The sequence below is a fragment of the Aulonocara stuartgranti genome (genome assembly GCF_965226115.1).
Source record: "Aulonocara stuartgranti genome assembly, chromosome: 17".
In the NCBI taxonomy this organism is placed as follows: Eukaryota; Metazoa; Chordata; class Actinopteri; order Cichliformes; family Cichlidae; genus Aulonocara; species Aulonocara stuartgranti.
In genome coordinates, this window is record NC_138953.1 from 38,436,783 (window position 1) to 38,450,391 (window position 13,609).

Here is a 13,609-nt window from a genome sequence, read left to right on the forward strand (position 1 = left end):
TACGATTCCCAAAGCTGCCAGGGGAAATATCCAATCCATCTTAATACAGATAGATGTGAGGGCAGACATCTAATCATCTCAGTCCCATTCCAGATCAGATTACAGCTCGCCAATCACGCTCCCATTCATACATATATATTTTAAATAGTTTTAAAAGCCCATAAAGAACGGATGTGGGAAGTCTGAAGTGAGTGGAGTAACAATAACACACAAACCAGTAAACATGTCAACTCCCAGGATGATGGTGTTACCCTCTGAGCTGGAGTTCAGAGCCTGAGCATCTGAGTGCGATGCATGAGGACGAAATAACACGAACTTTTAGACCTTTGTTAATCAAAACTACCAGAATTAAGAAATAGAAAAGAATCCTGTAGAAAACTTCACTGATTATGTTGAGACCTAAAATGAAAACGTATCTGTATAAAAGCAGCTCAGCGGGACAGCTCTTTGTTTCGAGCTTCAATTTTTAGCATGTCCTGCTTACTTAGAGGTTAGTGTGAACCAAGCATGACTTCAAGACAGCGTAGCAACAAAATTGTTACATTAGGATTTAGCTTTTAGTTACATGACTAGTCATGCTGGCTGCTGCCATGACTCCATTACGCCGCCTCCTCCAGTGTTTTGGTCCTGAATGCTGTCAAGGTTTAGGTCTAATGTTGCCACACACCCAATCGCATAAATGGAATATAAAAGTAAATCAAACTGAAGTCAAATTAAACTTTTACTCAAGTAAATGTACAAAATGTTGCTAATAAAATCAGTGGTAATGTGCATTATATAATTAGAATAAGATTATTGAAGGATTAGTGTATCACTTGGAGTTTCTTGTAATTTTGGGTTATTTAAACTAATATAAAGCATTACACTTTATTCAAAAGTAAGTCGAGGTGAGGTGAAATATATTGTGATTCATTTATCTGTATAAACTTGCACTAAAGTAGCAGTAAATATAGCAGATAACCTTCTACCACTTCCTGAGAGCTTAATAAATTTACATTCATAAAATCCCATGTCAGTAAAATCCATCTTTCTTGTCAAACTTGATAGTGACATAAAAATATTGGGACTGTTTAGCACCAGTGTTGGGCAATAACGGAATATGTGGACCGGCGTTACGTATTTAAAATACGAAATATGAGTAACTTTATTCTGTTACAGTTGCCGCTCAAATAGGTGATAATTAGAATACAGTTACGTTGTGGAAATAAATGGATTGCACGGCGGTCTTTTCCTCTTTCTTATGTTTGGCTATCTTCTCTCTAATTTTGGTAATTTCACACATTGCTGGAAACCCAAACAAAACACGCAATGAGAAGCTCTAATGTGAGCATCCTATAAATGTTGATGGTGTCAGTTACACAATGGACCCGGAGCCAGCACAACAGATCCAGCAGTGCATGGGCAGGAATGCATTTCATACTTGGAAATTCTGACACCACTTTACCTTTAAAGAAGAAAGGGATGATGGGCAAAATCTGACTGTGCAATGAAAACTCTCTCAAGCTGCTCTCAGCATCAGAAGACTCCAACCTAAAGAAACATCTGGAAGTAAGTTCTATTTTAAAAACTAACGTTAGCCTGCTGCAGCTACCTTGTTTTAGTTGTGGTAGCTACCTGGGTTATGTGCTCTGCAGCATCTTCGATGTACTATTGCTGTGCGATTTATTACTATTACTGAAGGCTACTCACCAACAAGCTAACATCTAACATTAACTTATGTTAACACAAGCAAATATATTGTCTATTCAGAGAGATTTGGGCTTAACGGCCAATTGGTAGAGAAAAACAAATGAGAATTTGCAGGATGTGATATATCTGACTACAATCAAACCCCAGTTAAATAATATACAAATTAACTAAATCAAATCAAATTAAATATTCAGCCCATTCACACCCTCAGCTCTCATCTGATAGTTTACCCCACGAACAGAGGATAATTGGGGAACTCCAATCAGGTGAACATCATTAGGCTGTAATCATGTGTGCACATCATGAATCCAGCCTTCAGGGAGTTGACATCAAAAGAACATTGATTAGTGGACTTCAAAACAAAAGCACAACAAAATCAAAACTTCCTGTCAGACACTGCAAGAGTGTGCTTCACCTTAGTGAGGGAGGTGCTTCCCAGCACCCCCACAAACACTATAGTGCACAGCAATAATTAAGTCATTAGCGTCAGTCTTGCCTGCCTTGCTGTTCGTCATCAAGAGCATATATATATAAGATTGTATTCAAATTTTAATTAGCTGACAAGTGCTAGCAGGTTCCTTACTGGGAAAAGTCAAGGACTGTCAGAGTGAAACTAGAGCCTCCATACTGATACAGCTGCTGTTAATTAATTTGATATTTTCACAATAAAATGTATTTAATATTGACCAGAAGGTCAATGAGGCAGTAGCTCATCCGGCCCAACATTCCTCACAGTTTACTGGTTATTTTCTGAAAAACAACAAATGCGACTTTGTCCTTGAGCACAGTTTGAATGTGTGCAAGTTTGTATAGATTCTGACCAATACTGTAGGAGGACTGATTCTGGTGAGCTGTGGAGGCACACACGGATGTGTGGATGAATGGATAGTGTAGACCTTGGAGCTCGCAGCTCCAACAGCAAAAATGGGAACATTATAAAGTCAATATTTAGTAACTTCCCAGCAATGTATTTTACAAACTAGCTGGCAACCACCTTTCTCTGTATCTGATTTAAAAAGTGAGTACTGTACTTACAGTGCAGCGTTCATCATATTAGATTTATGTGAGGAGCCAGTATCGGCTCAACGACAGATAGTTTGACCTTTAATGTCTTTCTCGCATATCTGAAATCAAATTACTGTTTAAAAAAATTATCAGTTGGCAGTGTTAAATCTGCTACGCTGTGATTACAAGCTGCATACGAGCCATAACTGTATGTAAACAGGCAAGCAAAGTTTAGCAAATGCTCCAAGGAGCCTCAGCTATGTTCTGTTCCCAGAATACCAAACGCAGTAATACTTGAAGAAATCTCATCATCTCTCTTCCCCTCCTGATCAGATTACAGCTGGCCAATTATCACCACATGACTCATCTCTTTTTCTTCTCCATGCCTACTCATTAGTGACAGAGGTTCTCAGATTCCTGCTCATCATACAGCATTTAGTTTAATGAGATGTCGGCCATAATGAGCACAAGTGCTCTTGTGAGAATAATAGAGCGTTCTGCTTTTCTGCCATGTTTACTTTGCCATTAACCATAGTAAGATTAATAATTAACCCTTTTCATAAACATTAAAAACAGAAAGAAAATGTTTTACATGAACAGCTCTCGAACAGCTGTATGAACCCCACTCAATCCGTCAACTACCAGTTTTTAATCTCAAATCCCCTCCTCAAAAATACTCCAAATTAAGCACTCTGTCGGCATACTACAAAATCAAAGAGCTTTGTAAAACATAAAAGATTCATAAATCATCCGGTGGTGCCCAGGAGCAGCAGCAGTGAAAATGAACACATTTGTCTTTGTATCAGTGTGAACAGCGTCCGACCTGATGCTGCAGACGGCCTATTTAAATGCCGTTGTGTGATAAACACATTCCCAACGTCATGAGTAGATATTTTGGCAGCTAAATTGGTTTTGCTGCCTCAAGCCAGGTTCTGGTAATAAATCAAACGGCAATTAAACCATCAGGTGTCGCGCCGTTTTACTCTGCCGAGCTGTTAAATCGCTCCCCTCTGTAAATCTCTAATGCAGAGGGATTTGCTACACTTGCGAGCAATCTAATTAGATACGACAGTAACATTACGACTGAGAGAGATAACAGGGATTCAGATCTTCCGCATACACAAATATAATTTAAAGACCTGCACGGCACTTAGAAAGCTCGACTCCGATTCATCTGTGGCTGCTTTCAGCTCAATAACTGTTTTTGCATCACTGCCTGTTTTATCTTTAAGCGATGTCTGCTCCTTTTTTCGTCTACTGCTTTGAAGCATCAACTTTGGCATTTTGACCACCACCATCTTGGTTTTTTCTTATGTGGACGAGACAAGCGAAGGGTGGAAATCTGTGGGAGTATCTTTTTCTGTATGTAAAAAAATAAATAAATAAAAAAGCCACTTCCCAGTGATTGCATTAAGAAAAAGCTGGTGATGTATCACACATTTATAGCCTTTTAAGATTTTGAGAAAGACTTAAGCATACAGCAGTGGAAAAGTAATTTGGCTGCTATTCTTTGGGCATTTAAAGGTGGAAATGGGAGCAACAACACGGGGTAATGCCCGGATTCTCCATTGAGCACATTGCAGTTTATGGTCTCCGTGTCAAAGGTTAATGATTTGTAATCGGGGTCTTTGCAGGTTAAAGATTAAAGTGGCTCCAGAGAGAAGCTGCGCAAATATTTAATAAAACTGGCATAAGTGAGATCACTTGGCTGACAACAGTAGCCACCTGCACTCTTAATTCAATGACTTTTCTTTTGAGTCTGTTGAACTACATCCAACCTATGTGGCCACTTCATTAGATGCACCTGTTTAATTGCTCATTCATGCAAATATCTATTCAGTCAAACACATGGCAGCAGCTCACTGCATTTACAAGATGACCTGTCGGACAGAAAGGGGAAGAAAGGTGATTTAAGTGACTTTGAATGTGATTTGCTTTACTTGGTACCAGATGGGGTAATCTGAGTATTCCAGAAACTGCTGATCTAATGGAATTTCCCCACACAAGCATCTCTAGGGTTTACAGGGAAAAGTCAGAAAAATCAAAAATATCTAGCGAGCGGCAGCTCTGTGTGTGAAAATGTCATTTTCCTCCGATCTCTGCCAGCTACAGAGAACCGGTGAAAATGAATGGCTGAAATGCTTTAAGCTGATAAAAGGGCAACAGTAACTTAAATGACGACTTGTTAAAAGGAAAGCATGCAGAAGAACAAACAACCTGTTCGACACTGAAGCAGCAGAGAAACCTCTACCTCTGTGAGCAAAGAACAGGAAAGTGAGGCCCAACAAAATTGGACAATTAAAGATTGGAAAAATGGTTTGACGAGTCTCAGTTTCCGCTGCAATATTTGGATTGTCAGAAACATGTTGCAATGATGTTAGGGATCTTTCCATGGCACACCTTGGGCACACCAAGTTAAAAGACCATACTATCTAAATATTGTTGCTTGTCTTTTGTCATAAAGCTCAGAAACTGAACCTCAAACAGCCCTCAAGAGGCCTCCACAGTCGCGAGATCCCAGTTCAACAGAGCACATTTTGGGATCTGGTGAACTGAGAGATTTGCATTATGAATTTGTAGCGGACAAATCTCCAGCAACTGTGTGATGCTGTCATGTCAATATGGATCAAAATCTATAAGAAATTCTTCCAGCATCTTGTTGAATCTGTTCAATGAGGAATTAAGGCAGTTCGGAAGGCAAAAGGAGGCCCAACCTAAGAGTGCAAAGTTGTGTCAAGTGAGTGTACTCAAATCCTTTGCCTTCAGAGTTCATTTATTCACTAATAACTTCACTATGGCCAGCAGACATTTTTCTCATCTAATCAGATTACTTTCACGTCAAGCTCAAGTAACTTAATTACAGCTAAGAAGTTTCAATAGCAATCAGCTCTGTTAGTATAGCACTCCAAAGAGGCCTAATCACCTCTTGTAAATCACTATGCATCTTGAGTGGAGCAGTGTGATGTATCATGACGACATACTGTATGGTTCAGAGCAAAACTACCCGCACAAAGAGGGACTCCAGTCATGACAACAACAGAGGTCTTGCAGTATTACATCTAGGCGAGTGATGCGAATTGATTTTAGTCTCTTCTGACCCAAAAGTAGTTTGTCCCATATTTTTGTCAGTACGGGACAAACCGGCTTCACATCCTTTGGCTGAATGCGCGTTACCTTCACAGGCAAAGACAGATGTGGCTTTGTTTGAGCAGTGCATATTAAGTTCATTTTGAATGACAGTAAAGGTCGGATAAACTCCCCTCCACTAATCTTTGGATGGGATCCATGAACACACAATGGCAGAGGGTGATGCAGACATTTTCCTCAGGGCCCTGCGGCTCTGTAACACAGGACACCAGAGAGGCTTTGATTTCACGTCTCTGAAGATGGAAAAGGACAGAGGCTTGCACTCGTGGGGTTAAAACAGGAAGGGCGTGAGGATCCCAACACCACACTCATCCCTTTAATTTAGTCTTCTAACAATAGCACCACAGCGCTATTCATCATGAACCATTTGCAAGGCTGATGAGACGCTGCGGTGACCACACCTCATGGAGCGATCTTCACTGCGGTTACGGGCGAAAAGGTTAAGTGCTGTGTAGAAGAAGCAGCTGAGAACAAGCAAAGCAAATATTTTCAAGAACAGCCTCAGTATTAAAGCTTTCAATTTTCCTTGCAGCAGATACTTTGAGCCCTGTGGAGCTTAAACAGAAACCATTCAAGTTTAACCACTTAATGCATAGTGCATCATATTTGATAGAGTTTTTGAGCCTTTACATCATCACTGGAATTTCATCACTGGGGCAGAGATTTCATGGCTCAGGCTTTAAAGTGATATTCATGGTTGCACAGCCAGTTGATAGTGGTTTGGGCCATTCTTTTCTGTGAAGAATTAAGACTTATGTTAGGACTATATTCATAGCCTTTCCACCCACACAGATTTATATTTGGTGGTATAGCTCTAGCTCATGTCTCTTGAAACATTCCTGTGCATTTGTGGGCATGTACAAAAAGCCTAAGATAATAACTGAGTACTGTATGTCACTTAAAGGAGGAAAAGCTGGAAAAAGGTGGGTTGCAAAGTGGCTTGCTAATAATTGCTAATGCAAAAACCCACCTAAAGATCAGTATTTGCATTCTTTACTTGTTTATTTTCTCACATTTGAAAACTTTTAGTTTAATATGCTAAAACAGATCTCAGGATACTGATGGAAAAGTCACCAGTATCATTAAGGGGGCAAAATTTGCTAATGCTAATAATGGCTATAAGCTGAAACGCATCGCTGATTTAGCTAAAAGCTCCCTACAATGTCATAGACTGACTAACTGCAATAAACAATGATTTGTGGAACAATCTTTGATGTGGTGGTCGACTTCTGTCCCGCTCTGTTATTCCATATGAGCTTATCAGCTGTCATGATTTGCACAACCACAGCAAAGAGCCACAGTGGAGCCTTATAAGGACAGCATTGATCCTGGTTTGGGTTTTTTAGGCTCTGACAATCTGCAGTTTCACATAAGCATATAAATTTGGTATCGATAATTAAGAAAACTGTTGCAGTAATATCCACTTCTAATGTCTTCCAAAAGGCATGCACACATACATGCATGCAGAGTAAAACTCTGCAGTTTTTGGAGTTGAATGACAGAAAAGCAGAAAGATGCTACTGCCCAAAAAATGTGGGAAGGCAGAGGGTGGAATAAATCAAATAGAGCTGAAAGTGGCCCTGAATATTAAACAGTAAGCTGAACCTCAGCTGATAACGCACCCCGAGAAGCAAAAAAAACAAAATACTTCATGGATTCATCATGAAATTTTCAATGAGCTGCTAATCTCCAGAGAGAGAGAGGTTGTGAAAAGCGAGGAGGAAAATAATCGGTGATGAGTCACGCACCGGCTGAGGACAGCGGCGGCTGTCCGAGTACATGAGCGGAGAATGGATGTGGATGTGTGGAGGCTGAGAGGAGTCAGAGGTGTGCGCTAAAAATAGTTCAGCAGAAGCGTGGCCACTCGACAAACTCATCTTCCTGTGACACAGTCATTTCCTTTTATGGCTCCTCTTTATCTTTGTATATGGCAAGGAAAGACTGATTTTCTGGTATTTATACACAGAACATTGGCTTCCTTCACTCCAGAAATACATCATTTGTAGTAATATTAGTAAAATCTGTGTAGGTGTGTGTCAGGTGAATAGGAACACGGGGGAGGGTTGGATTCTGAGGCCGCCAGATGGCCTTAAGAAGGCACAAACAGAAAAGGTGAATAGCACAGTCATTCTTTTCCTTTCTGAGGACAAAAAGCAGCTCTGGGCAGGAGATGCAGCACATTCAGAAGGAGAGGGAGTGGAGGAAGATAGAGAAAGACCAGCTGAGTGTGGGCATGCTAAGGGAATTCACTTTCTTTGACATTTTAATGAAGCTTCAGAGATGGTAGAGGATGAGGCATCAGAGGGACTGATGATGTCTATCTGCTGTCTGAATAGTCCTGCTCCTTACTGTAGCTGAAACTCAAACATGCAGTTAAGACTTTATTCTTAATGACCTCGTTTCACACATACGTGACGAGAATTTTAGACACGTTGAAAGTTTGTGAAAAGGCACCATCAATTCAACAGCTTGCAATACTCAATATCAGTGAGTTCTCAAGGAGACAAACCACTTCCAGTTCACCCACAGCAGCCCACTGTGGGCCTACATGCAGTCCAGCTTTGCCAGCAAAAAAAATAATCAAGCTGGATATCTACACTGATACGGACTGGATAAAGTGTTAGGCACAAAAGATGCCACATCACTTGATGGAAATTAATATTATTAACCTACAGCAAGGGTGTCCAAACCCAGGCCTCGAGGGCCGGTGTCCTGCAGGTTATAGTTGTGTCCTTGATCCAACACATCTGATTTAAATGGCTAAATTACCTCAACATGTCTTGAAGTTCTCCAGAGGCCTGGTAATGAACAAATCATTTGATTCAGGTGACCCAGGGTGAGATCTAAAACCTGCAGGACTCTGGCCCTCGAGGCCTGGAGTTGGACACCTCTGACCTACAGAGAGCTGAATTCAAAGACACCCAAAAAATCAAAGTGAAAAAAATATGCCCATTTTGCAGCAACTCAAAGTGATAGATGTAGTAGTTTTTATAGCTCCCACACGGTTGACCTGACAATGTCTGGGTATGCTCCTAATGGCATCCTACAGGATCTCCTCACAGATCTAAACCAGCACATCACTGAGCGTTTGATTGGTTAAGTCCCTTCTGTGACTCTGTCCAGCTCTCATAGAGTAACTTCTGGCAATTACACACAGAGCATTTAAAAAAATTAAAACTAAAGGCATATCATTCCTTTGCCTTCATAGTACATGTTAAAGAAATACTTGTGTGATATTGATCTCTCATCTGGCCACTGCTGCTTACTCAGTTTGCAAATGACAGCACTAACACAAGCTGATCGTACCCATTTCTGCAATAACATGGCTTCATTTTTTGGAAAATGGGAGGAAGTACTGATGAGTCATCTACTTATATAAAGTCTGAACCAAAGCATTTTATTTAGTGACATAGCAACATAGCCATCTCTGGAGCCATATAGCCACCATGCCTAAAACATGTTTTTACGCTGGCAGCATACGCTGAACATGAATTCTGCAACAATAACCTGAGTGAGAAGTCATTCTTCTTTTGTTGCCCTGACTATACTCATCAGCCGCTGTGCACAGAGTTATCAGGGCATGCAGGGTCAACAATTTCCTTTCACACAGCAAACACTCAACTTGCACACTTAATTACTTTGGAAAGGCATGTTCAGATAAATACGCAGCCTTACTGTAGCTTTCTCAGCTTTCTGAATAAAAGAAAAATACTTCCTGCCCATTTTAAAAGGTAATTAACGTCCTCACCTTTAACCTGCAATCCTTCCAATCAGTGTCCAACTTTAGCAAAGAACCAAGTGGAGATCCTGCTGATAATCTGATACATGTCAGCTACATAACGGCATCCAAATCCAATCACTCATGCAATTGTGTCCGGATGCATCTTTTTTTCCCCTCTCTCAAGCAATGATCAGCTGATCCTGATCAAAGAGAAGAACACAAACGGCTGTCGTTTCTTTCCGTTGGCTTCTGCCTGAAAAATGTCTATAATGCATGAAAAAGAGTCGAATGCTAGTGTTTTAAAATCACCTCAATCAGGGCAATCACTAAAGAACAACCTGACTCTTGGCAGTCACTTGCTTTTTTTTCCCTTTCATTTGGACCTTTTGTTTCTTGCCATCTGCTAAGAGCCCAAGATTTACCTCTTTTAGCTCTGTTTTGGTCTCCACGTATGAAATTGTGCATTAAGGCGCCATACTCATTTTCTACTTCAATCAGATTCTGGGAACACAACAGTGCGGACTTATTAATCTAACATACTGTGAGAAATTAAATTCATGCATTATTTACTGGACGTTCCTGCTGTCTGGTGATCTTGATAACTTTTTTTAAGCACCTGACCTCGGCTGCATGTTCGTGAGCACCTACTTGACTTTTCACCTAAACACAGAGAGGACTGGCTTGCTGAGCGAATAAGCCAAATTTAAAAGAATAAAGCCTTGAAATTTGATCAACTCTTATGTAACATATTCAAGTGCATAAAAGTCACTTAGCGCTTTGCACAGCACATCACTCACACTCTAAAAGCCAATTGGGAACCTTTTCAGATCTCTTATCTAAAACCAGTCAAATCTACTTCCGACCCACTGATTAGAGCACTTGTTCTGGGGCATAATGCAGTCTATGAGTCACACCATATGGCTGCTCACCAGGTCCGGCACGGAGAAAGCAATCAGGAGGAGTCAAATATCCAGTCAGCTTCACAGCTTTGGGCTCTGTCAGCTGTCAAAGGCTGAGGATGTGCCTGGAAGCTCGAGCAGCAGGACAGGCAATTTGCGCTCTTCTGCTTCTGCACCCTCGGAAATAGCTTGACTGTGCAATGTGAGGAGGTACACACAAGCATTGTTGATGGATGTCAAATAACTGGTGAGTTATTTGATCACTCTCCAGGTATTTCATTTCACCCAGCAGGAATCACAAGCAGTTGATTTTGGGAGCAGCATGGCCGCTGCAGTCAGAACGTTTGACTGTGCCATCTTTCACCAGGTTTGTTTCAAAATCAGATCACACTGTAAAGTCAAACTCATTTTCTTCATTAGAGATTATATTACTGTAAGTGTTACAACATCTCATCCATATTTTGTTTTTCTGCAAAACGAAAACGATACCAAATAATCTTTTTACAGTAGTTTTTCACAGTAGAGTCCAGTAGTGTCTTGTTTTTGTGGCCTCGTCTCCCCTGTCCGCCCTCTGAATGTCTGTTTACATCTCCAGACCATACATCAGGCTGATCCACGGTCCTCTTCTTGGCATTGAATGTGGTAAGCAAGTGGTATTTCAGAAGCAGACACATTTTAGCTCACTCCTTTGTTTTTGTTCTGCTGTCTGGCTGTCAGACAGGCCAGTGAGAGGGGGGGAAGGCGGCATGTTTGAGGAGTGACGAGACAAGAGTTTTTACGAGCTGGCGCTTCACACGCCTTGAAGTTAACTTTCCGAAAGAATTTCCAGAGAAGTTTCAAAGCACATTTCCCTCTGTTAATGTGAATGCTGTATAAACAGACAGAATCAGTGAAAGCCAGCCTGTGAAAAACACTTTGGTAAATGGTAAATGGCCTGTATTTGTATAGCGCTTTTCTAGTCCCTAAGGACCCCAAAGCGCTTTACACAACCTGTCATCCACCCATTCACACACACATTCACACACTGGTGATGGCAGCTACAATGTAGTCACAGCCACCCTGGGGCGCACTGACAGAGGCGAGGCTGCCGGACACTGGCGCCACCGGGCCCTCTGACCACCACCAGTAGGCAACGGGTGAAGTGTCTTGCCCAAGGACACAACGACCAAGACTGTCCAAGCCGGGGCTCGAACCGGCAACCTTCCGATTACAAGGCGAACTCCCAACTCTTGAGCCACGATCGCCCCACTTTCTTACAGTTATTTTTATTTATTAGTAATTACTGTCAGCACATTCACAGCAGAAGGAACAGAGCACACACGATCAGCTTATGAAGATGACAAAGGCAACAATACTAGTAAACATCATTTTAGTACTAACGTTGCTTTTTATATGTGGACTGAAACATTTAAGCTACACTAGGCTGAAGTCACAACAATGAACACCTCAAGGCACTTTATATTGTAACGTTAAGACCCTACGATTATACACCAACAATCAGATGACCCCTATGAGCAAGCACTTGGCAACAGTGGAAAGGAAAAACTCCCTTTTCACAAGAAGAAAGCTCTGGCAGAATGAGACTCAAGGAGGAGGACAGGACAACAGACACCTATGAAGAGAAGCCAGTGTGGGAGAAATCTGCTCTCTCTTTCTAGTCCCAGTACTCCCACTCCAGCCTTTTGGATCAGTTGAAGGCTTCTCAGGGAGTTTCTTTTAGAACCACCTGATAATAATGAATTACAATAGTCCAGTCTAGAAGCAATAAATGCTTGAACTAGTTTTCACCGTTTCACTCTGAGACTTTCCAAATTTTGAAAGAAAGGCAGGAACATATCAGAAATTACTTCAGGATTCCTCACAGTGTTACTGGGGATACCATGTTTCTAAAACTTTAGGGCAGAGTACAGTAACCTCAGTTTTATCTAAACTTAGCGACATGGATAGAAAAAGCTGAGTATCATTGGCATAGCAATGAAAATGTACGATACGCCTTTTAATAATACTGCCTAAGGCACAGGTGTCAAACTCCAGGTCATTGTAAAGAAATGTAATGTAATGAAATGTAATACTGGCAAATAAGAGCAGTTTCAACTAGAGATGGACCGATCCGATATTACATATCGGTATCGGTCAGATACTGACATAAATTACTGGATCGGATATCGGAGAGAAATAAAAAAAAATGTAATCCGATCCATTAAATATCAAAAAAGCACCTCACAAAACTTGCGACACGGCTCCGACAGTCTCGGTCGTTGTGTCCTTGGGCAAGACACTTCACCCGTTGCCTGCTGGTGGTGGTCAGAGGGCCCGGTGGCGCCAGTGTCCGGCAGCCTCGCCTCTGTCAGTGCGCCCCAGGGCGGCTGTGGCTACAATGTAGCTGCCATCACCAGTGTGTGAATGTGTGTGTGAATGTGTGTGTGAATGGGTGGATGACTGGATGTGTAAAGCGCTTTGGGGTCCTTAAGGACTAGGCCATTTACCATTTAACTCGGCACATAACCGTAGCACGTCGAAGCAGTACGCGTCACGTGATAGAGCGGCTGTGGCGTGCGGGACCTGTCAGCGGTCTTCCGATTACAAGGCAAACGCCCAACTCTTGAGCCACGATGGTAAGGCTCAAAAAATGTTAATATGAATCCCAGGAAAAGGTCCTCTCTGTAATATTCTAAAATTTATTATAACTGTAACAATCTGTCAGTGTGTGCAATAAAGATCCTGGAAGTCATTTCTGCTGTGAGTCCTCTCTCTATACAATAGAGCTGTTGAAAGATGGCGAGGCAGCAGAGGGACAAAGTGCCTCTACGCTCAGATATTGACTGATGTTCTCTGCAGTGTTAAACATAATAATCTGCTGCCGTGTTTTTCCTAATACAGCATGTATTAAAAGTCAGAAATAGCTCATGGAACAGAATATTTACTTGATGTGCAGCACTCTGACAAAACTACTGAAAAGCCTTGCTGCAGAGGAGCTAAGAGAGCTCACAGCATCTGCTGTGTGTGTGTGTGTAGTAGGCACAGCAATTGGATAAATGGGTCTTATTTTCTCACTCCACTCCGCTCTACGTCTGCTGAGTCAATAAACCAAAAGACTGCAAACTGCTAGAAGAGCCAGACTTAACACACTCAGCTCTTTATTAGAGCT

The 13,609-nt window shown here is 41.5% G+C and overlaps 1 protein-coding gene and 1 long non-coding RNA gene across 2 annotated transcripts in view; one reads left to right on the top strand and one right to left on the bottom strand.

The window, feature by feature from the left end:
• The window catches only part of rerg (RAS-like, estrogen-regulated, growth inhibitor), a 49,923-nt gene that overhangs the window by 18,867 nt on the left and 17,447 nt on the right, over positions 1 to 13,609 (bottom strand). The gene's annotated exons all lie outside the window — the stretch shown is intronic.
• On the top strand, positions 10,506 to 11,351 carry LOC309692949. Its single transcript, XR_014272531.1, has 3 exons — positions 10,506 to 10,663; positions 10,754 to 10,828; positions 11,057 to 11,351. It is a non-coding gene; the product is annotated as an uncharacterized lncRNA (long non-coding RNA).